The 21,104-nt window shown below is 50.8% G+C and overlaps 1 protein-coding gene across 3 annotated transcripts in view; it reads right to left on the bottom strand.

The window, feature by feature from the left end:
• The window catches only part of Sh3bp4 (SH3 domain binding protein 4), a 77,608-nt gene that overhangs the window by 37,632 nt on the left and 18,872 nt on the right, over nucleotides 1-21,104 (bottom strand). For all 3 annotated transcript variants that reach the window (XM_021645360.2, XM_060368817.1, XM_060368818.1), the window contains exon 2: nucleotides 7,738-7,824. The gene's annotated coding sequence lies outside the window, so the exon portion shown is untranslated. The remainder of the gene's footprint in view (nucleotides 1-7,737; nucleotides 7,825-21,104) is intronic.

The following is a 21,104-nucleotide window of genomic DNA, read 5'->3' as shown; positions in this document are numbered from 1 at the left end:
CAGTCACTTCCAGACCCCAAATGCCCCTGCCAGAGAACAGTTCTTCTCGCCATCTGGCCTCGACCCTGGGTACTTCCTAGACCACCTCCCCGCTGGCTCTGAAGAAGTGAAGACAGAGCAGACCACATGGCGGGGATGGGCTGTCCACAGGGAGGTGGGTGCCATGTCCTAAAGACCCTTGTGGTCTTCTGAAGCTCACTCGTGTGGAGTTCATGAAGAATTTCTAGGCTTTATTTGGAGCAAGGTCAAGTTCAACCATCCATTGCAACTTAGCACCCCAGGTTGGGCCGAGGAGTCCATAGTGACTTGTTTGCAGACTCACCCTGCAGAGGACGCCAAGCTCGCTTGAAACCAAGAGATCAGAGCCACTCAGGAATCAAGTGCTCAGCATTCCACCACATCCAGACTCACACACACGCTCTCTGCATTCTGCTACTGCCAAACAAGTTTCCTCTTGGGCTGGGCCATTCCAGACCCTTCTCTGGCTTTTCGTCTGAGTTCATAGGTTTCTGGGGGGTGCTGGCTAATGGTGTTGAGCTCTGAGTTTGATGACCCAGTCTGGGTTGATCTCTCCCAGCAGTCTGACCTTGGTGTAACTGCTGTTCAACTTGGAGGCATAAGCTCCTCTTTTGTAAAATGCAGCCTGAATGAATGCTTAGCCTAAGCCACCTGGCCTCAAAAAAAATCAAGAGAGACGAACATACTGGAGCTTTACAGACTAAGCACAGTGCAAGCCTAATCATAAAACAACGGCAGAGGAGTTTCCCAATGCTGAACAAAACCTTGTCAGGACTAGAGAGCATCACTTAAAACCCACCTCCAAGGGGCAATGACGGTTGCATGCCTTTAGTCTCAGCACTAGGGAGGCAGAAGAGGATCTCTGAGTTCGAGGCCAGCCTGGTTCCAATGAATTCCAGGACAGCCAGAGCTACACAGAGAAACCCTGTCTCAAACAAAACAAAACAAAACAAAACAAAACAAAACAAAACAAAACAAAACAAAACAACCTACTTCCTTGGCAAGTTTTCTCCAAAGTCCACTCTGGCACCTCAGCACCAAGAGTGCAATCAGCTTGGGAGTACCCTCTCTCTGCCTTTAACCTGTCCAGGAACCACCTTCTCCTAAGTAGCCAGGACCTGCCCCCTGAGCTTGTGTTAGTCATTGGAGAGAACCTCCACGCTCAGCCAAGCTCAGCAGCCATTCACGGGGATTCCATAAGGCAGGTGGTTCCAGAAGTGAGCTAATCAGCATATTCTTTTTTAAATGTCAAAGAAATAAAAGCTATCGAGGACACAGGTTTGATGGTGGCTTCTGTCATTGGCGTCCAGGAGATATTCAATCCCTTCGGGAGGACTGGCTCATGGTTAGTTAAGTTCCACAGGCCTGCCTGGGAGGCCTTTTCTCAAGACCAGGCTGTCAGCTACTTTTATAGCAGGACTTCAAGCATCCAGTAAAGGTGGCTGGAGAGACGGCTCCACAGCTAAGAGCACTGGCTGCTCTTCCGGAGGACCCAGGTTTCGTTTCTCGCACCCACACGGCAGCTCACAGCCATCTGTAATGTAACTCCAGTCTAAGAAGATCCGTTTGCCTTCTCTTTTGGTCACCGTGGCACTGCACTTACACGCCACACAGACACTCATGCAGGCAAAACAACCAAACATAGACAATAAAGAAAATGAAAGTTTAACTCTTTTTAAAGATCTAACAAAGGTGCGTAGGCAATCAAAGTACCCAAGAAGGTCTGCAGGAACGGTGGGGTTTCGAACCCTCTGACCTAGGGGATCCTGAGCCAGTACACACCACATATTCTCTGTGTGGACAGAGTGTGTCAAGGAGAAAGAACAGACCCAGGACGTGTTCCCTGAGCACACAGTCCTGGGCTGCTGGCAACACTGGCAGGATACTGGACAGGGACAGGACAGGTGACACATCACTGAGCCTCTGCACAAGCCACCGATCTCTAAATCTCTGCTTCTTCCACTGCCAGGCGCCGCATGGCTCTGCGTCCTCTTCAGACACCACACACCAGCCTCCAGAACTGCAAGGGTGTCACACACAGCAACCCAGCAGGAACTAAGAAATCCCAACCGCCAAGGCCACGTCCCCCCAAGACCTGCTGTGTTAGCGCTGGCAGCCATCCCTGGGTCAGCTGTTCCTGAGAAGCGGAGACCTGATGACAGGGCAGGATGCACAGACAAGGGCGAGCATGTGACTCTGCGATTCCTGAAGGGCACCTCACTCCTCAAGGCCCGGTTCCCAGGCCCTGATGCATTAAGACTCTGCCTGGTCCTGTCCTTCTCCATCAAGTCTGGGCACACATTCAATTCCCTTGTAGTCCTGCAGAATCTTCCAAGACCCTGGCTTCAGGTTTACTGACGGGAAAACAAGTGCCCAAGGAAACTAGTCTATGCAAATACTAACTTAATCTATGTAAATCCACATTAATTTATGTAAGTGCTATTGTGCCTAGAACAACAACAAGAAAAAAATCTGTACTTAGAGAACAGTTGTTTGTGGGTTTTTTTTTGTTTTTGAGACCGTCTTTCTATATAACCCTACCTGGCCTGAACTTGCAGAGATCCTCCAGCCTGTCTACCAAGTGCCGAGATTACATGCATGTGCCATCGCACCTAGCTCTGAGTAGAGAACCTATGAACACTTTGCACAGATAATTTTAGTGTTTCAAGAATGAAATACAGGACTGGATGTGTAGCTCAGCTAGTGAGTGTTTACCGAGCTTGCACAAAGCCTGGGGCTCAGCCTTCCATCCCCGGTTCTGTGTAACAGTTGTGGTGTGCGTGCCTATAAATACAGCCCTCTGGAGGTGGAGGCATGAGAATCCGGAGTCAGAGCTAACCTGGGCTATGTGAGGCCCTACCTAAATAAATAAACACATCTGTTCTCTTTGACAGAGCCCCTGCATCCAGGAATCCAAACAACCACAGGTACAAATATTTAGACGGAAAAAAAAAATGTCTTCTGCAGAGGTTCGTTCAGAGACTCCTAAACTGGCCAACGTGCTGAGAATGACTGATCATGAGAACTCAAGGCAGAGATGGTGAATTTATGTCAGTTTTCCCCACGGTCCGGAGATCATCACAGAAGAGAGGGGCAGAAAGAATGTAAGAGCAGGAGAATCGGGGAGGGGTGCTGTGAGAAGCTGCCTTCAGGACATCGCTCAGTTAAGGCATCCCTGCACTCTCTGGCTACCTCTCCTGGCAGGCTGGCACACCCCGGGGGCTGGTCTCACACTCACGTGCTGATGGGCAGCGCTATCTGGAGTCCGTAGGTTATAAAAAAGGAAGAGGACATGAAGTTGGAAAGGGGATGTGGTAGTGGTGGTCCAAGGGGAACTGGAGGGAGGAGATGTGATCAAAATACGGTACATGCACACACGAGCTTCTCAGGGAATAAATAAAAATAGGGGGACCCAGCACGCTCTTCTGTACTGCAAGGGCACCCGCACTCACGCTTGGACCTATCCACACGTACACAAAATTAAAGGGGAAATAAAGCTCTAAAAAGAGCTGTGTGTATGAGACACGTACAGAGTCTTTCTTCAGTGTTACTCCCTCAAGAATACAGAAAGCTGGACAGCATTCAACCCGCATCAGGTGCCAGCAGCCGCACGGGGCCACAGTGGAGTATGCAGACAATGTGGGTAGGTGACCGCAGATACGGCACAGAGGTACAGGACTCGGGAGTCTGAGGGGTCCTGGGTCTCATTCCCCATCCCTGAGGGCCCCAGGGGGAGCTGTGGACGTCGTCTGTGGGCTTTTCCAAGGGTCAGCCCACTCTGCTTTAAATACTGAGCTAACGGGGACTCCAGGCACGGGGCTGGGGAACGGGAGACTCTGATTGGACCAGAAGGGTCTACCAAGTCCAGGCATATTTCATCAAGACATTCCAAAGCCCTTAATATAAACAACACCGGAATGTTCCTTTACAACAGCCCCCACCGAAAGCCTCAAGTATGATGAGAATGTCTTACCTGTCCCCAGGGCACACCTACTCGAAGGAAGGTGAAATGGCTGTGAGCGGCCTCTAAAAACCATGAGTAGCTTAGGCTCCCTCAGCCTCCCTTCTCCGCGTGCCCACCTTCAGCTCAAGCCCTTTATTGACTGAAGAGGCACAGATTTCGTGGCTATTTCAAAGCAGAGGTTTTGGAAAATGCCAAGAACAGCCTTCTGGCTATGAGCCTTCCTAATAGCTTTCTTCTGCTAGAAGCTATGAGATCACACTTGACCCCAGAGAGGCCCATAGGCACCCAAGGGAGAGACTCGGCCGCAGGCGCGGTCTGAGCCACCTGGGGGCTCCATGCTGGTCAGACGGTGGGCATTCGTTACTATGACTCAGTGTGGAGTCCAGTGTCTCCTGACCTGTGTCCTGACTCTAACTCACAGCTCACTTGTGAGCTCATGACTTCCCCCCATAAGCCACACCTCCTAACGGTCCTATCACCCGCAGTGATATGACGGTCTGATGGCCAAGCGTTCAACACACGGGCCTCCGAGGGGCATTCAAGATCTAAGGCCTAAGTGAAAATTTGTTAGTGACTCTCTGGAATGTCCAGGCAGGAGGTAGCTGCACAGAGTGGTTTCAGCTGGCCCCCTAAAGAAAAAGTCAGAAAGTCCAACCACCATGGATTGATGGAACCCTCCCTATAGACCATTTCATTTCTTAACTGCACGTTTAACTTTTCAAGACACCATCCTAAATTAACTTCACCTGTCAATTTCTACTTTGTGGCTCCTGTCTGTGCTCTCCCTATAGGTCAGTGAGGGGATCTGGGATATGACACATGCTCAGTGGCTCCTGTGACTTCCCAGGTACCAGCTAAGGAGTGAGTCAGTGGGAGGTGGCACAGCACACAAACCTGGTGGGGTTCCAGGCCTGAGCTTTGCTATTTCACAATAACCCTCTGGGCTAAACATGAATGAGGCCCTCTCAGAAGCTTGCCATCCGTAAAATGGGTGGTGCCGCCAGAGAGCTCCCAGGGCTTAAGAGAAACCAAGAACAGCGGGTGACAAAGCTGCCATGGGCTGGAGCCCACACTCCAGCATGGAGTGCAGGGGTGCGCTGGCCGGGGCAGGGAGACAACGGGGCACACAGAGCAGCAGAGAGCTCAGGCTCTCTGCGACCCTCCTACCCGCTGAGCCACGCTCGGAACTGCCTTAGTGGGTGGGACACTAGGAGCTAAGAATGACCCCCTGGTGGACAGACATACGGAGGGGCCTTGGCTAGGTAATCAAGGTGGCTAGCTTCTTCCTCACTGTCTTGACTTCAGACCAAAGCCTGGCAGCTTAAAGCAAGGGCCTTGTCGGCGTTTGTCTCCCACCAGCAGACACCTGCTGACGGTCTGGCTCAACAAGTTCAAGGCTAGATCGGGACATGTCACACAATGATCGTGGGCCCATCGACCATCATCTCTGTCTTCAAACTGACTAACCCTAAATTAGAGGAGGAAAAACATCAGAGACTTAATAAGAAAAACAAACAAACAAAGCCCTAAAGAGACTGAAGCTTTTGCAGAGGGCCTTTTCTCTGTGTGTCTGTTTCTTACCCACGATAAAATCCTTTCTCCAGCTGCTGATTGTGTCTGCTCCTGTTTGCAGTGTTTGAGATTTCCACGATGCCACCTGTGGGTGCTCAAGACTTTTCCTGCCTGTTAAGTCTTTTACTGGAAGAGAAAGCAAACCTATCAAGCAAGACACCTAGACTGTATCACAGGTGCATGGGCCGGTCACACTGGTCTCAAAGATGACCGGAGCTCTGCGTCCATCACCTTGAACAGCAACAAGCATGATCATAGGGCAAAGTCCTTCCAGCTGGAGTAAGGTGGGGTCAGGAGCAGCCTAAGCTTCTGAACCTGTGTCCCAGGTGCCCCAGGCAAACCACAGAAATGGCCGCCAGCAGAACTCTGGGCACAGACACCTTGGGAAGCTGTCCACCACAGTGACTTCCAGGCCGATCAAGCTGTGAATTTAAGGACCACAAACATAAACATGGGACATTTGTTTTTCTGGAACAAAATCACAGGAACTGGCCCCAAGGCTGATACCTTGATAGCCACCGACTGCTGGGCTCTTTATGTGCTGTGAGGTGTCTAGTCCCTGAGCTTCATCTAAGGGTGAGCAAACAGCCTGCCTCGCCTCACTGAGTTCCCCGGTGGGAGAGAGCAAGGCCCGCTGGCTCACTTGAGATGGCAAAGCCACCCCAGGGCACCTCTCCTCCTATTTCCTCTTCCCTGACATCTTTCTGGCCTGGCGAGTTTGGCAGAGAGCCAGAAAAAGAAAACCACACAATGCCACCCAGGGAAGCACTGGGGACAAAGAGCAGCACCCTTTAGTCTCCTCTAACATAGATCAGGATGGGGCCTGCTCAACTAACCTCCACCCTACAGCAGTGACCGGTAAGACTGGGGGTAGGGGAAGAGTAGAAGTGGCCCCCTCCCCCGTTTCCTGCTGCACAACCCTCTGGAACCCCCTGAGTTCATCCAGAGAGAATCAAGCTACAGCAACTGATACTAATTTCAGAGCCCTGGCCCCCCTCTGGCCAATGCCAGGCCAGAAGAATGCGAGGAATGTGGATGGCTCTCAGTTTGTTTCCACAACCCAAACACATCAGTGTCTACAGGGCAAGGAACTGCACTTATAAGGAAAAGGCCTGTTGCTGGCCACTTCCTGGGCATTAAAACCTCAGCCCTCAGGAGCCTGAACACTGACCCCAGGACTGACAGCCCCTGCATACTTTGCGGTATCCCAGGACACCCAGGCATTCTCCCCACCCTAATACACATGTGGACTCGGAACACAGATAAGACCAAAGAAGATGGTGGGAGGCCAAGAGACAAATACCAGGCAGCTTTCTTGGCTTGGCAGGGGGCACTGTGGATTTAAAAAGAACCCCTAACCAACACTTGTAGCCAGCGGTGGGTTTATTAAAACACATCCACATTCCAGAACGAAAGGCTACGTGACCCAGTAGCTTTTCAGCTTTCCCAGCGGAAGTCTTGGCAGCAGTAACCAATGCTTTCCACCGGGCAAGACAAGACACAAGCTGCCCCCATATCATGTGAAAACCCCTCCCCCACTGATCCTACTGGGGACAGTGACAGTGGTCCGACTGACAGCCAGATGGGAAAGGTATGAACAAACAGGAAGTCATCCGAGGACACAACACCCAGCACCCACTAATTCTCTAGTGCAGCTCTTCCTCCTGACACTCCTGGAATGGGGGAGGGGGTGTCTATAAACCTCAGAGCCAACGGAACCAACTGCTCAGCACTGGACTTGGGCAACTTACCTTAGATTAACAACAGCTCCTTTGTGAAAAGGCAGGACAGGCCACTGGCCATGCCTTAAGCTGTCACTGCAGAGAACAAGCTGCCCAGCCGGTTTGTCCATAGGACATGAATGGGAATTCTCAGAAAGTAAACAGGAATGTGACCATCCTGGAAACATGCAGGTGCCAGCTCCAGGCAACTGACCTTCCCTACCTGGGCACACTGAGCTGGAGGACACGAAGAGAAAGAGAGAGGGACATGCTTATGGTGCTTATGGAAGGCCACAGGCTACCAGAAACTCCTGGAATCTACTGCTCCTTGCCTCATTGATTCTTCTGTGCTGGGAGCCTTCCCTCCTCTCCGTCCCTGACATACATGTTCTGGGTCTCAGGCACCAAACGCTGCTGCTGGGCAGTGGGTAAAGGCAGCAACTTCATCAAGGGTCTGCTTACCTGCTGGCCTGCTGGGGGATGTGGGTCTCCTGACGTCAGGGGAAGAACTCCAAGACCCGGCCTTCCATCCAGGAGAAGAGGGATGCCCTACGAGAGAGAAGGGAAGCTTGAGAAGATTCTGAGAGTGGGCTCTGTTGTAAAGTTCTCTGCAGGGATGGAGTGGGGGAAGAAGATACCCAGGCAGTAGACCCTTCGCTGTGGGCCTCCCAGGGCTGCCCTGCTGGAAGGGTCACAGCAATCCCCTCTGGGCTAGCCTGCCCTTACTTCTGCTCCAGCTACTGGCTATTATCAGAGCAGCAGCCAAACCCAGGTAGATTCAGGTAGAATCTACCTGAGCACAGACCTCAGCCACTAGGGCTTCACCTCTGGCTCGATGGAAATACAAATCCCAGATGTACCAAAAGGTGTGTGGTGAGAAGCTGAAGAGGTTACCACACTAAAGCGCCCCAGAAAAGTCCACGTGAGGAAACAACGGGCTTTGTAAACACACAGGCTGTGTTTGACATCACGGGCAGCAGAAAAGCATCCCTCAGCTTGATGCATACCACCAAAAAGGCTGGGACACGGTAGAAAGAAATGTTCAGAAACAAGAAAGACCTCAATCCCAAAGGAGAGCAATGGGAGGGGGCCATTCAGGGCACCACGGTCCAAACGTCGGGCTTGCTGGAGAAGGGCCAGTCATGCTGTTCTTACGTCAAAGGAGTCCTCAGAACCGGGGAATCCCTGTCAGGGCACTTACGAGACTCCACAGTCAGTCAGGAAACTCATGTCAACAGGGGGAAAGATCCTATGCACAGCAAAACCAGGCTGACTCAGGTGGCCAGCTAACCACCTGCCATGATGGCACTTCTGGGAAAAGGAAGGGAGGGGTGGCTGGGGGTTGTTGTGCTGGGATGCCTAGAGAACAGGTCCTTGTTCGCATCTCTTCTTCCTGCTCTAATTCTCTGGAAATCCAAGGTCTCTGCACAGTGAAAGATAGGGTAGACGAGGGAGCCAGGGCCCATCAGTTGTCCCAGCTCCAAGGATAACCATATGACCATACGCCAATGTCAAGTCTGGAAGATGTCTGTATTCCCAGCTGCTTCAAGAAACGAGCTGGGTGGCTCACACCTTTAAACCCAGGCAGATTGCTGTGAGTTCCAGGCCAGGGTGGTCTACAAAGCGAGTTCAGGATAGCCAAGGCTTCAGAGAAAACCCTATCTTGAAAAACTAAAACAACAACAAAAACATCAATGCCATTACTGGAAAGAGTTTGAGGAATTCTCTGTAAACCCCAATGCCAAGAGGACAACACTGGCTTGTTTTCAGGAGTCTCAAAGCACTAGCACCTTCTCCTGCTGCCCCAGAAGAGGGTATTCATGTCATCTACCAAGGTCCCAGAGGACAAGCAATTTCAGAGCTTTGACCCTAGCTGAGTGCTGGCTGAGGAAAGCCCCATGGCCACCAAATCAAAGCGGCAAACTGCAGAGGGAAAGAGACTGCCCACACCCCATTCCAGGATGGTTAGCAAACCCCTGTTTCCACATTCTTGGGTGACCTCCCCACCAAATTAATAGGCCAAAGCATCTCAGAATGTGACTTCATCGAGAGAGAGAGAGAGAGAGAGAGAGAGAGAGAGAGAGAGAGAGAGATCTAAGGAGGTAAAATGAGATTAAGGCCCTAATCCAGTGTGACAAGGTGATTTGCTAAATGGAAAATGTGGGGAGGCCCTTCGATCATGACAACAAATGGACATGATCCTGGCAATGTCCAGCGACCTCCAGCTGTTCCAGGCCAGCCCCTTAAAGGGACCCCTGAGAGAGCCTATTCTGCCTCCACTCCACACCCATGCTGGACTCTGGGAAAACTAATTGCTGTTGTCTATGTTACCTAGTGGCTTGGGGTTCCCTGTTAAAACTGCATGTCAAGTAATCTACCACACTGGACATTATCTGCAAAACAAGGAGAGAGGGTCTCAGGGCCCTGCCATTCCGGGTGCTGCTGAGGGAGACAGGCTTGAGACAGCTAATGTCCTCATTCACCTCACTTGTCACAAGCCTTCAGGAAGGGCCCTGCATGGCTCTCTATTCCAGCCAATACCTCAGGCACTGTACTCTCAATACCTAACATGGGGCTCCAGCAGACATCTGTGGATCCAAAGAGAAGTCTGATACCTGCATCCGCAGCCCTCCCATGGGCAAGTGCTGAGGCTGTGGACACACAAGACAGAAATAGGTGAATGCTCCACACCAGAGGCAAGCTATGGCCTGTGGGCTGAACCCAGCGTGGTCACATGCCTCCGTAGGGCTCACAAAACAAGATGCTTATGCATTTTTATATTGGGGGGATGGGGTGAATGACTCAAAAGACGAGTTTTTCATGAGGTGGGCAGCCCATGAAATGCGCATCTCGGTGTCCTTATACTGATATCTTACTGAATAAGCCAACGTGTCAGCTAATGTCTCCTCTGGGTCTTCTGTGCTACAACCAGGGGCTAGTTTCAGAGCCCTTCTGGCCCACAAAGCTGAAAGACCTGTTTCCTGGCTTTCCAGAGATGTTTACAAGCCCCTGTTCCATGCCAGGCTACTTACGCAACGGGCACAGTGCCAGGCGGCTGCAGGCTCAAGCCAGAGGCAAGTGAGCCCCCACCCACAGGTGTGGGCTGGAGGCCAGGAGTGGTGCCAAGAGCAGCCTGCACAGTGAAGGCCGGAGAGGAGCAGAGGCGAGGAGGTGGCCACAAAGGAAAACAAGAACCAACCCAGCAGGACCTCAGAGTTAAAAATCCTGTGCTGGTTCCAACCAGGAAAGAAGAGAAAACACCCCAGGGCCCTTCACACAGGAGGGAGGCAGTCCTGGTTCCTTTGATGGCATGGTGCCCTCCCAAAGCCCCCAAGTGTGGGTCAGCTCCACCAGCCTGTGACACCCAGGAACACCCTAAAAATTCCAGGGCCTGCCTGTGCTCTCAACCCCAGGCTTCCCACTATTAGGTAGTCTGGCAATGGCGGGGCTCTTGAAACTGCTCTCGAAAGTCAACACCAACCCTCTTGAAACTGCTGATGAAAGTCATGGGTGGCTCTTTCGGTAAACTGCTTGTTCAAGCGGGAGACCTGAACCTGATCCCTAGCGCCACTCTTGGGGAGGGCAAGGGCTACAAGTGGGTGTGAACTACCAGTAGTTGGCTTTTTTTATTTCTTGAAAAGTTCAGGTTTTGACTGCCTTCTTCACCTCATCAGCCAGTTAGCTCCCCAAGAGCCCTCAGAGCCTGAGCCACTCCTGGTCTTGGCCAACAGGGGACTTTTTATTCATCTTCAGTTTCTTGAGACAGGGCCAAGGATGGTCTCAGACTACGGCTCTTCCTGCCTTCCCTTGGGGCTGAAGACTTTCACCTGCTATGCCAGTGAGCACCATCTAAAAGCTACTGAAGAAGCCACTTCCCAGGCAGAGTGCAGCCTGTGCTCTGGTTAGGATCTGGCCACTTTCCTGGGGAAACAGTGAAGCTGAACCAGCCCTGGGGACCATGGCAATGAACAGTTCATTTGCCGGACTTAGTGTGTGTGTGAGGAAACAACCTCACACAGAGGACTGGTGACTGTCGGGCACACGTATGTTTGTGCATTCAGAAGAGCCTGATGGGTCTGGCACCACTGCAGTTTTTTGGACCTCCATTCCCCCGCCTGTTAAAACAAGGCTCTCCAGCCAAGCGTGGTGGCACACGCCTGTAATCCCAGCATTCAGAGAGGCAAAGGCTGGTAGATATCTGAGCTCGAGACCAGCCTGGTCAAAGCAAGTCTGAGACAGCCAAGGCTACACAGAGAAACCGTATCTTTAAAAAAAAAAAAAAAGAAAGAAGAAAGGAAGGAAGGAAGGAAGGAAGGAAGGAAGAAGGGAAGGAAGGAAGGAAAGAAAGAAAGGATGGTCAGAAGGAAGAAAGGAAGGAAAGAAAGGAAAGAATGAAGAAAAGAAAGAACAAGGTCTTTCTACCTTTCTAACATGGACCACTTGAGAGAACAGACCTTGTCTTTTCTTTCTTCGACACAGAAGATAACCAACACTTAGCATCAAGTACACAGTAGAAATTTCTCCAAATGCTTACAACTTTATTTCTTACACCAGAGTAAGGCTGGGGCTCCCAAACCCTGGCATGTATCAGAGAAGTGTTTACCACAAACCAATGTCTGTCTCCATCCTGCCCAGCTTCCTGGCTCTGAAGTCTAAGATGGGCCTGAGAATGTACACTACTTACCGGGCCCCAGCTGACACTTCTGAAAGACATTGGTATAGTGAACCTGAAATGTGCTTTTCCGTCTGTTGTCTCCGTTGCTGTCCTCAGCAAGCTGTGAGGCAGTTTCACAGGTGCCCCCGCCCCCACACCCACACTGAGCAGAAAGGGAACAGAGGCTGACCACAGAGGGTTTCAACGGCCAGAGAGGACGGAGAAGTGCAGTGCTGGGATTGTGAACCAATGCAGTACAAAGCCAGCATCTGTGACCTCGATAATTAGAGGAATGAAATACAAAGAGAGCACTCCCACACAAAACAGGCTGCAGAGACCGGATGTCTGCAGGCACGGACATAATGCAGTCCAATGTTGTACTTCCTTCCTTCTCCTTCCCTTACAGGTGACAAAACCTCCCAAGTCCAAAAGTTGGATAAAGTTAAATATCCTGCCTAAGGCAGATGAAGGCAGCTGTGGCTGGGCCTTTGGTGAGTTTCTGCCTTCACACACGATGGAAGGGGCTGCAAAAACCGAGCAAAGGTGAATGTGTAAAGCCTTGGGTTATCTAACCATGAGCAAGGACTCAAATCCCAGCTGGGCCACGGAATACAGTGAAGTCCCCCCTCCTGAATGCTGGGCAGGGTACTAAGACAACATCACTTATGGTCCCCGTAGTTGCCAGTTTTCACAACGCTGGCTCCAGTTTCCACAACTCCTCCCAGCCAGCTCTCCCTCCAGCAGCATCGCAGGGGCAGCAGGGAGAGCTGTGCCCTGCTGACCGAGGACCACCAGCATCGGGCTGACCTCTGCAGGACTCCTTCCTACAGGTCAAATCTTTGCCTTGGCAACAGTGTAAGAGGCAAGAGAAAAAGAGATGCAGCCAGAGGCCTGAGCCTTTCAATGAGACCCGAATTCTTGCCATGCCTGAATCATTGTGGACCAAGAGCCCTCCTTCCCTCCTCAGCTCTGCAGGGGGCGGGGGGCAGGGCTGGGGGCTGGGGTGACAGTCACAGTTGAGAAGCCCAGTCAGACAGCAGAGCAATGTGGGAAGTGAGAGGAGTTGCTCACTTTTAAGGACCCTGTGGTTCACTAATCTGATAGGTTATCCCAGACCATTAATTTCAAATATGCCACACCCCCAAACAGATATGGAAAGGAAAAGCAGTTGGAGACATTTGCTGGAGGCCCCAACCTGCATCAAGTTATAATACCAGTCTGTATTTTCAATATTTATCCCAAGCTTCAGTGTCTAAATCCCTCGGAGATGACCACAGTGTTCTCCAGAACACAAAACAACTCCCCTGTGGCAAGAAATACCTTCCATTTGCTTATTTATTTATTTACCGTGTGTATGTGTATGTGGAGGACAGAGAGCAACCTCGGTGTCATCCACAAGAGCTGCCCTTGTTGGGGGGGGTGTAGGGTTTTTTCATGGGGACCTGAGGCCAGGCTGAAGGGCCAGGAAGCCCCAGAGACCTGTCCATTTCACCTCCCCAACCCACACCATACCCACCTTTTAGGTATGAGTGCTGGTGACTGAACTCTGGTTGTCAGGCTTATAGGACAAGCATTTTACAGACTAAACTATCTCTCCAATCTGTAAGCAATACCTTGTTTTAATTAAAACAACAACAACAACAAAAACAACAACTCAAATTTGAAATCCTCAGAGGCGTGTGCCACCATACAAGGCAGCGTCTTATTCTTAAACACACATACCTTTTAATTAAAAATAACACAAACCTGGAAAACAGCCATCTGATTGTCACTCTGTTGGGCGGCAATGCACTTGAATGCCTTTGAATCTATGTTACAGGGATGAGCGACCACCTAACCTGCAGCTCCATTTGCCTCGATCCCACAGCCTCCCTCCTGGCTTTGGTCAAAGCGAAACAAACACAGGCAGGGTCATGATCCCGTCCACAGCTGCCCAGAAAGGCTCAGTAATACATAAAATCACCCGGGGTCACTCCCGGCCTGAGGATTACCACAGGTAACGGGATTATGGGTCTCTCTATCCTGTGACTGTCCTACACATCTGTTTAATCCCAATTTTCTTCCTCACAGGCCCCATTCATTAGGCATGAAAGGTTAGGCTGCCATAAGCCCAGTTCCCACCCCACATGGGTAGGGCTCCTTTAGCTCCTAGGGATGTCAAGTTACGGACATCATTACTGCATCACCTCACCACCCTCATCAGCTCGCTTTCCCCCTTGCCTCTAGGAAGCATCAAGGTTAGCAGGTGTGCTGGAAATCAGAGAAAGGTAAGGCTGAACATGGAAGATGAAAGTTGCCTGCATGCTTTAGTATGCAACAAAATGGCACCCGCAATCTGGAATGACAAGGACTGTGGGTCAGGAGGGACAACAGGCTCTCCTGAGACACTGCACACTTTAACTCTCCATGTTTTTCTAAGCTCTGTCACAGCGATGGCTTGTAGTCACCTGTCTCCAAGCCTATTGGGTGGAGCAGAAATCTCCCTGTGAGGGGTATTCTTTGTGGAGTTAACTAAAACCCAGCAGCTGACTGAGTTATCTGAAGTGGAAAGACGCACCCTACATCTGGATCTTTTGAGATGGGAAGATCCACCTTATCTGGGCCACCCTTTCTGGTGGCAGCCTGTATAAAGGGCATGAAGGAAGGAAGCTCTCTCATCCTCTTGCCCTCTCTCTGTGCTGTGACCCATTCTTGGATGCAAGCCCATTCCTTCATTGGCTTTAGAGCCTATTTCTTCGGGATTCCAGAGTGTACTGAAGACCAGCTGCGACATCCAACGTTGTGGAATAAAAAAAAAAAATGACTGGATTCTTGGACTTTCCTTTGGGAGACAGCCATTGTTGGAATAGTCAGACTATAACCTGTAAGCCACTTTACTAAATCTAATAAATAAATGAAACATAGAGATAAGTACACATTCATTCTGTCAGTTCAGTTTCTCTAGAGAACCCTGACTAATACACTTCCCTTTCTTATAACCCTTAGGGGTCAGAAAGCCTTAGAAAAGTCCACAGCACAAGAGGCACCATAACATAACAGATATCACACCAAAACATCCAGACTCCTTTGAGGGGGCAAACCAAGAGAATTCTAGATGCTGGGTGCTCGCTATAGAGGGTGTTCCCCATTGCAGTGTACCAAGCCTCAGTAAAGGCCCCAAGGCTACCTATGATCCATACTCCCTGTTCCCAGAGACAATTCCAAGGCATGGTCTCATAGCTCCTCAAGAGGGGCCCAGCACAGGGTAGCTTCCATAGTCCATGATGCCATTCCTCCAACAGTTCACCCATTGCTGTTTTTCTCTCTCCTCATCTCTTCCCCCTGGTATACCCGAAATTCTGCTTCTGAGATGTGTCAACGTCTAAAACACCAGGCTTTGCCTTTGGGGAGTCATAGCCCAGAACAGATGGGAAATGTACAGCTGGCTCTAGGTCACCGGGTTGGCTTTTTGCCAAGACACAAGCACAAGGCTGAATGACAGAAAAGGGGCATTCTACTCCTGGTTGGTTCTGGTCAGTGCTGGAGGGTGACTTTGTATTGTCAGTACAAAAGAGAAAAAATAAAAATAAAAATCCCAATTTAGAAAGCCAAGCAAATATTTTGTCCCATGAATACGATGCATTTATACCCTGCTAAACCTGAGGGAAAGAGCAAATGGGGCATTTGTGCTCCAACAGATGGTTTTTCATCAATAATACATAAAACCACCATGGATCACTCCCAGCCCCAGGATCACCACAGTCATGGGAGTGGGGCTCTCAGCAGGTGCCCCGGTCCCAGGCCAGTCATCCAGGGCGCCCACCGTGGCCTGAAAGGAAGCCCCCGCTTCTCTGGATCCCAGGTCCCTGTCTCCCCTATTGCTGCTGTAACACACACGTATCCCACGCAGTGTTAGGGGCTAGAAACCTGAACAAGCCTCACGGGGTAAAGTCATGGGGTCAACAGAGAGAGCCAGAGCTAGAAACCTGTCTCTGCCCTTTCAGCGTCTAGTGCTCGCCGGTGTCCCCGCCTCCACTCCAAGGCACACTGGTTTAGTCTGTGTCTGTCATCAGCGCCTGCGCCTCTCGCTCCCACGTCTTCTAAAGACGTGTGTGTTTGCATTTAGCACAGAGGTATAAAAACCTCACATGCGACGGTTTGGACGTGGCTTGAATACTGAAACCTTCATCTCCCAGACTGGAGATGCTGAGAAATGGTGGGTTGCTTTAAGGAGTGGGGCCTAGCAGAAGGTCATCCGGTGGAAAGGTGGCCCCTAAAAAGAAGTCATATAGCCCTCCCTGGAGGGCCTCATAAAAAGAACAAGCTTTGTCCTTATCCCAGACTCTCTGGTTTCCTGTCTCTCCTGGTGATGTCATCACCGAAGTTCCGACCATGGTGCTATGCCCCAAACTGTGCTGTAGAAGCTGGCATGAAGCTCCCAAATCTCTTGTTTATCAAGTAAAACCAAGAAATCTTGACACCTGAGGCTCCTTCAGCCTGCAAAAGGCCCCTTCACTCTCTCAGGCAACAATCACGAAGACCAAGGTTAGGGTATCTTTAGGGACACACTGTAGACTTTACTCCCCAACCCCCATCCAGCTTGATCTGCCTCTCCTTCTTGTATACACACCTGCCCTTGGTCCCCTCTCCCCACCTCCAAAATAAATGTTCTGTGAAGACAAAGCCTTTGTCTTGTTCACGTGAGCACGAGGATTCTCACAGGCACTCAGTAACTCTGTATTGCACGGACGATTATACAGTATTCACAGTGCTCACGGATGGAAACACACTAAGGTCACCCTAGCTGTGGGCAGACTGCTGACCCTAGTGCCTGTGAATTCTGGCTCATGAGTGTGTTGGGGTGATTCCCCCTCACCTAGAGTAGAGAGAGGAGGTCAGTACTCAAATTTACAAGGGTCATTTTAAAAGAGAGGCTCTCTGCTACATGCACTTCCCTTTACAGCTGCCTTCTAGCAACAAATGAGCAAAATTAAATTTTTCTTGTGAACTATCAAAAGGAGTTGTTTGACAGCATTTTTTTCATTCCAGTATCACTCTCGAAAGGACTCAAAGTGGGCGACGCCCACAACAAAAGTGGCCATGGAAACCACTCACCTCCCTCCTGAAAATCATGACTTCACCTCTCATTCCTCCCAAACCCACTCCAGATTGTTACCGAAGAACCTTTGTGCAAACAAACACCAGAGACTGTGCCTGAATGGCAGGAAATGTGGCAGGTTTGTTTTTTTTTTTTTTTTTTTTTTCTAATTTTAACTCGCTCCAGGAATGTGTGTGTTAGGAACACTCAGCCAGGGGCCCGAATTCCTTTGCAGGCACCTTGGGGTTAGGGGGAGCCCATCTCAGGCAGGCCTTCCAGAGAAGGGTGAGCCACAAACCACCGTCGACCTCCACAGGGCAATGCTCAAAAAGCCGAGGCCAGGGCTGAGTGCTGGTCATGGTTGGGAAAGCCTGGAAAACAAGCCTGCCAACAGCCTTCTGGGAGAGAAGGATTCCAAGGAGCCTTCATTCCGTTTTAAAGGCCTCTGGGGGTGGGGGTGGGGGAAACCCCCGCAATGAAAGACAGATGAGGAACTGATATTTGCCATGTTTAATTTAGAAAATTTAAAGACTTTGTAGGGTCCAATGAGAAAAGTGGACCAAACCCAAGGAAAGCATCTTCTGGCTGGAACAAATGAGAATAATAACATGAGGTTGGGGGAGGAGTGGCAGGTGTACCCGCACTGAAAGTTGATCAGATATACATCACTCCGGGCAGACCAGCTCCAATATCACAAGGTGGTCAGTGTGAGTGTGATGAGGAGGAATGGCTGGGGGTGGGGTGCAGAGGATCTGATTTCCACTGGCAGTTTGCATGCTGGGGCGGACATTGGGGACAAAGCCCTTCCCTGTAACAGTCTACCTCTGTTCAGGAGAGGAAGGGACAAATCCATCAAGAAACAGGCATGCCACAGAACAACCCGCAGTGAAGGTGGGGGAGATTCGGTTAGTCACTGCACACGTGAACGCAAGGACAGGATGGAGGGTCAAAAGGAACCTAGCGCTGCACAGTAAATGACCACCGACAACAGAGGTGGGTCATCTCTCCATGTCAACAGCTCGGGAATCAGGGTTGGTTTAGCTGAGTGAAGAGACCCTCTTCTTTAGGCTCTCAGCCTCTCAGACAAGGGCAAAGTCTCATCAAGGCTCAAAAGGGAGGAATCAACTTCCCAGCTCACCTGGCTGGAGCGGGCACTGGCTTGTGGCCTCCCTGCTGGCTGTAGGTGGGAGGCCACCCTCACCCCAACCACAGGACAGTTTGTGAACAAAGCCGCCATGTTATCAAGCAAGCGAACACACCTAATCATAGAAGCGACACTGAGCTTTCCTTGTGTTTTCTTTTGAGACAGAGATTCATATAGTCCAGGCTGGCCTCAAACTACCTATATGGCTTAGGATGACCTGGGACTCCTGCTCCTCCTGCTTTTACCTGCAGTGCTGGGATCACAGGTGTGCATCACAATGAGCCCCCACCCACACCAGTACTGAAGATGGAACCTAGAAAAACCTCAAACTTCCGACTGCTGGGATTACAGTTTCTTGTGGTGCTGGGACTGAACCCAGGGCCTTTTCCACACCGGGCAAGCTCTGTACCAGCAGAGCTCCCATGTGGAACATGACCATTCTGGTGAATTTTATTAGGGGCAGAATGTGGGACAGCCAGAGACAGGAGGGAACAGCAGACAGAACACTGTGTGTTCTAACTGCAAACAAGCAGAGGGTCAACACACAACTCAAGGTAGGGATAGCTCTGAGTGCTCTACCAGGTAAAAAACAAAAACAAAAACAAAAAAAAACTGACTGGGGCTGGAACGATGGCTCAGCCGTTAGGACACTTGCTGCTGTTCCAGAGGACCAGGGTTCAGTTCCCAGCACCTATGTGGTAGCTCACAACCATCTGCAATTCTCATGCCAGGTAAACTGATGCCCTCTTTTGGCCTCCATGGACACCCAGGCACACACATGACACTAATACATGCAGGCAAAAAAAAAAAAAAATGCTCTTAGACTTCTTGTTTTTAATCTTAAAATCTTTTAGGAAAATAAACAGCTGAAACTAGGAGGGCGATGGGGCCCGTCAAAGTTAGGGCTGACACTCTCTGTCTGGCCTGGCAATGGCTGCGGAAGTTGGGACAAGAGCTCTTTGTTGTAATTCTTCAATGATCATGCTGGAATTTTGAGCTCTGCCTATATCTACCCAAAGTGTAGGGATCACCTGACTTGGTCCTTTGCACCCATGGAGGTGGCAACAGGTACTTAGTACACTGAGGGCCTCAAAAAACAAAACAAAAAAAAAACAAAAAACAAAAAAAAAAAAAACAAAAAAAAACAACAACTCAGCTTCTTCCTGCTGGGCATCCCTGCTTCCTGCCATCTTACGGAGGAAAAGAATCGGGCCAGCTCCAGCCCACGGCGCTGCTTGGAAAGCTTCTCTGTCCTCTTTGCCAAACCTCAACAGCAGCCTGGATTCTTCCCTAAGGAACCCTAGGTGGGATTATTGCCCCACCTGTATTAGGTACAGGTGCCATGACTGTAGGACGCAGCGTCTTCTATTGGGTCAGGGCTCCCCTCCGAGACCCTGAAGCACCCTGCTGTTGGGGTGTCTGTATTCCTCTGGCAACCGGAAACACTGCTTGACTGTCTGAAGCTGGGAGTCACACGAAGCCGAGTTCTGTTTTAAGTGTGGAATCAATCATGCCAGTACTGCCTTCCAAAGCAGGCTTGGGGAGAGATAGCAGTCTGCACCGAGGAAGGAGATCATGAGGGTTCAGCGAGTGCCTTAGGAACCAGGTGACTTGGGACCTGTGAAAGGACAGAGGGTCTGGTCCCTGCAGGGAGGGCACTTGTGCCTGCCCTTCACACCTCAGCAGCATCAGATACTAGCTGAGCCAAAGAGATAAACGTGGCGCTTCTCCAGGTGGCTGATGCAGGTGGTGTATAAATAGATCGGAGAAGGAACGGCGTGGGTAGCTGGGACACCCAACTTCTGTGACCACAGTGCCCGGCAGCCCAGGGAGCGAAAACCCCTGCAAGTCCCCACAACACTCAGGTCTTCTCTAAAAAAAGTGTTCCACAAACTTCCAGGCTCTTCCTGGAGGGCATATCAGGTGGGATGGAACAGTGTGTGTGTGTGTGTGTGTGTGTGTGTGTGTGTGTGTGTGTGTGTGGCGGGGGGGGGCTGTCACTGTCTCGGCATAAGGAACAGAACGTGACTTCAGGGCTCTGAGGGAAGTCTGCAGTTGGGGGTGGGGTGTGAGTGTGAAGTTAGGGTGCAGCCACCACAACACAGTGGTCCTAGGACAACAGTGCCTACTGCCCAGCCTGGGAAAGAAGGTGAACCAGGACTTGGCAAGTCTGGCTGCCTATCTGTAACAGTGCTTCTAAAGACCACGATACTGAATGGCAGTCAGCTCCCCTTTGTGTGGCTTTCTATTCTACGGCTCTTATCTAGTGAGGCCAGTGCCCAGTATACACCGAGTTGTCACAGGAAGGCCTCCAGGCATCTACACACTGAACCCAACTGCCAGCATCTCAGAGGCCCAGGACAGGTGGCTAACCACCCGACTGGTCCTCGCCCAGCAAAGATGTCACCGTGAATGTGGAAGCTATGGGCTGTCTGCCACCTGTCCCACTTGAGAAGCTTCAGGTGTGGAGGTCAGAGCAGACCGTGGACTGTCCAGTATCAGAACCCAGCACCACCCCTCCCTACAGAGCCTCCCACAAGCCCAGGCCTGCCCACCCTCAGTTCTTCTGCTCGGAAAAGCACAGATGCTATCTCACCTCAGAAGGTTACTATGTAACCTCAGAAGGTCACACTCGAGAGGGGCCCAGAACTCTGCATGGTCCACAGTCACTGCACAGTAAGAGCTTGCAGCCGCCCCTCTTCCCAGACCCGCTGGGCTAGACACTGCATTCTTATTGCACCACTAGGTCATTTCAGGGCAGGTAAGCAAGATCTGAGGCGTGCTGGGCCAGGGGATTCCAGCATGTCTAAGACTAGGAACTAAGATTTAGGAACTAAGACTCCCTCACCCGCCCCTCCCTCTCCCTCTGTGTGTGTGTGTGTGTGTGTGTGTGTGTGTGTGTGTGTGTACACAGGAATGCCTACTCCCAATACCTGAGCTCACTCCATACACTG

This window comes from Meriones unguiculatus, chromosome 15, assembly GCF_030254825.1.
Source record: "Meriones unguiculatus strain TT.TT164.6M chromosome 15, Bangor_MerUng_6.1, whole genome shotgun sequence".
NCBI classification, from domain to species: domain Eukaryota; kingdom Metazoa; phylum Chordata; class Mammalia; order Rodentia; family Muridae; genus Meriones; species Meriones unguiculatus.
This window is presented reverse-complemented; position numbering and strand designations above follow the sequence as displayed.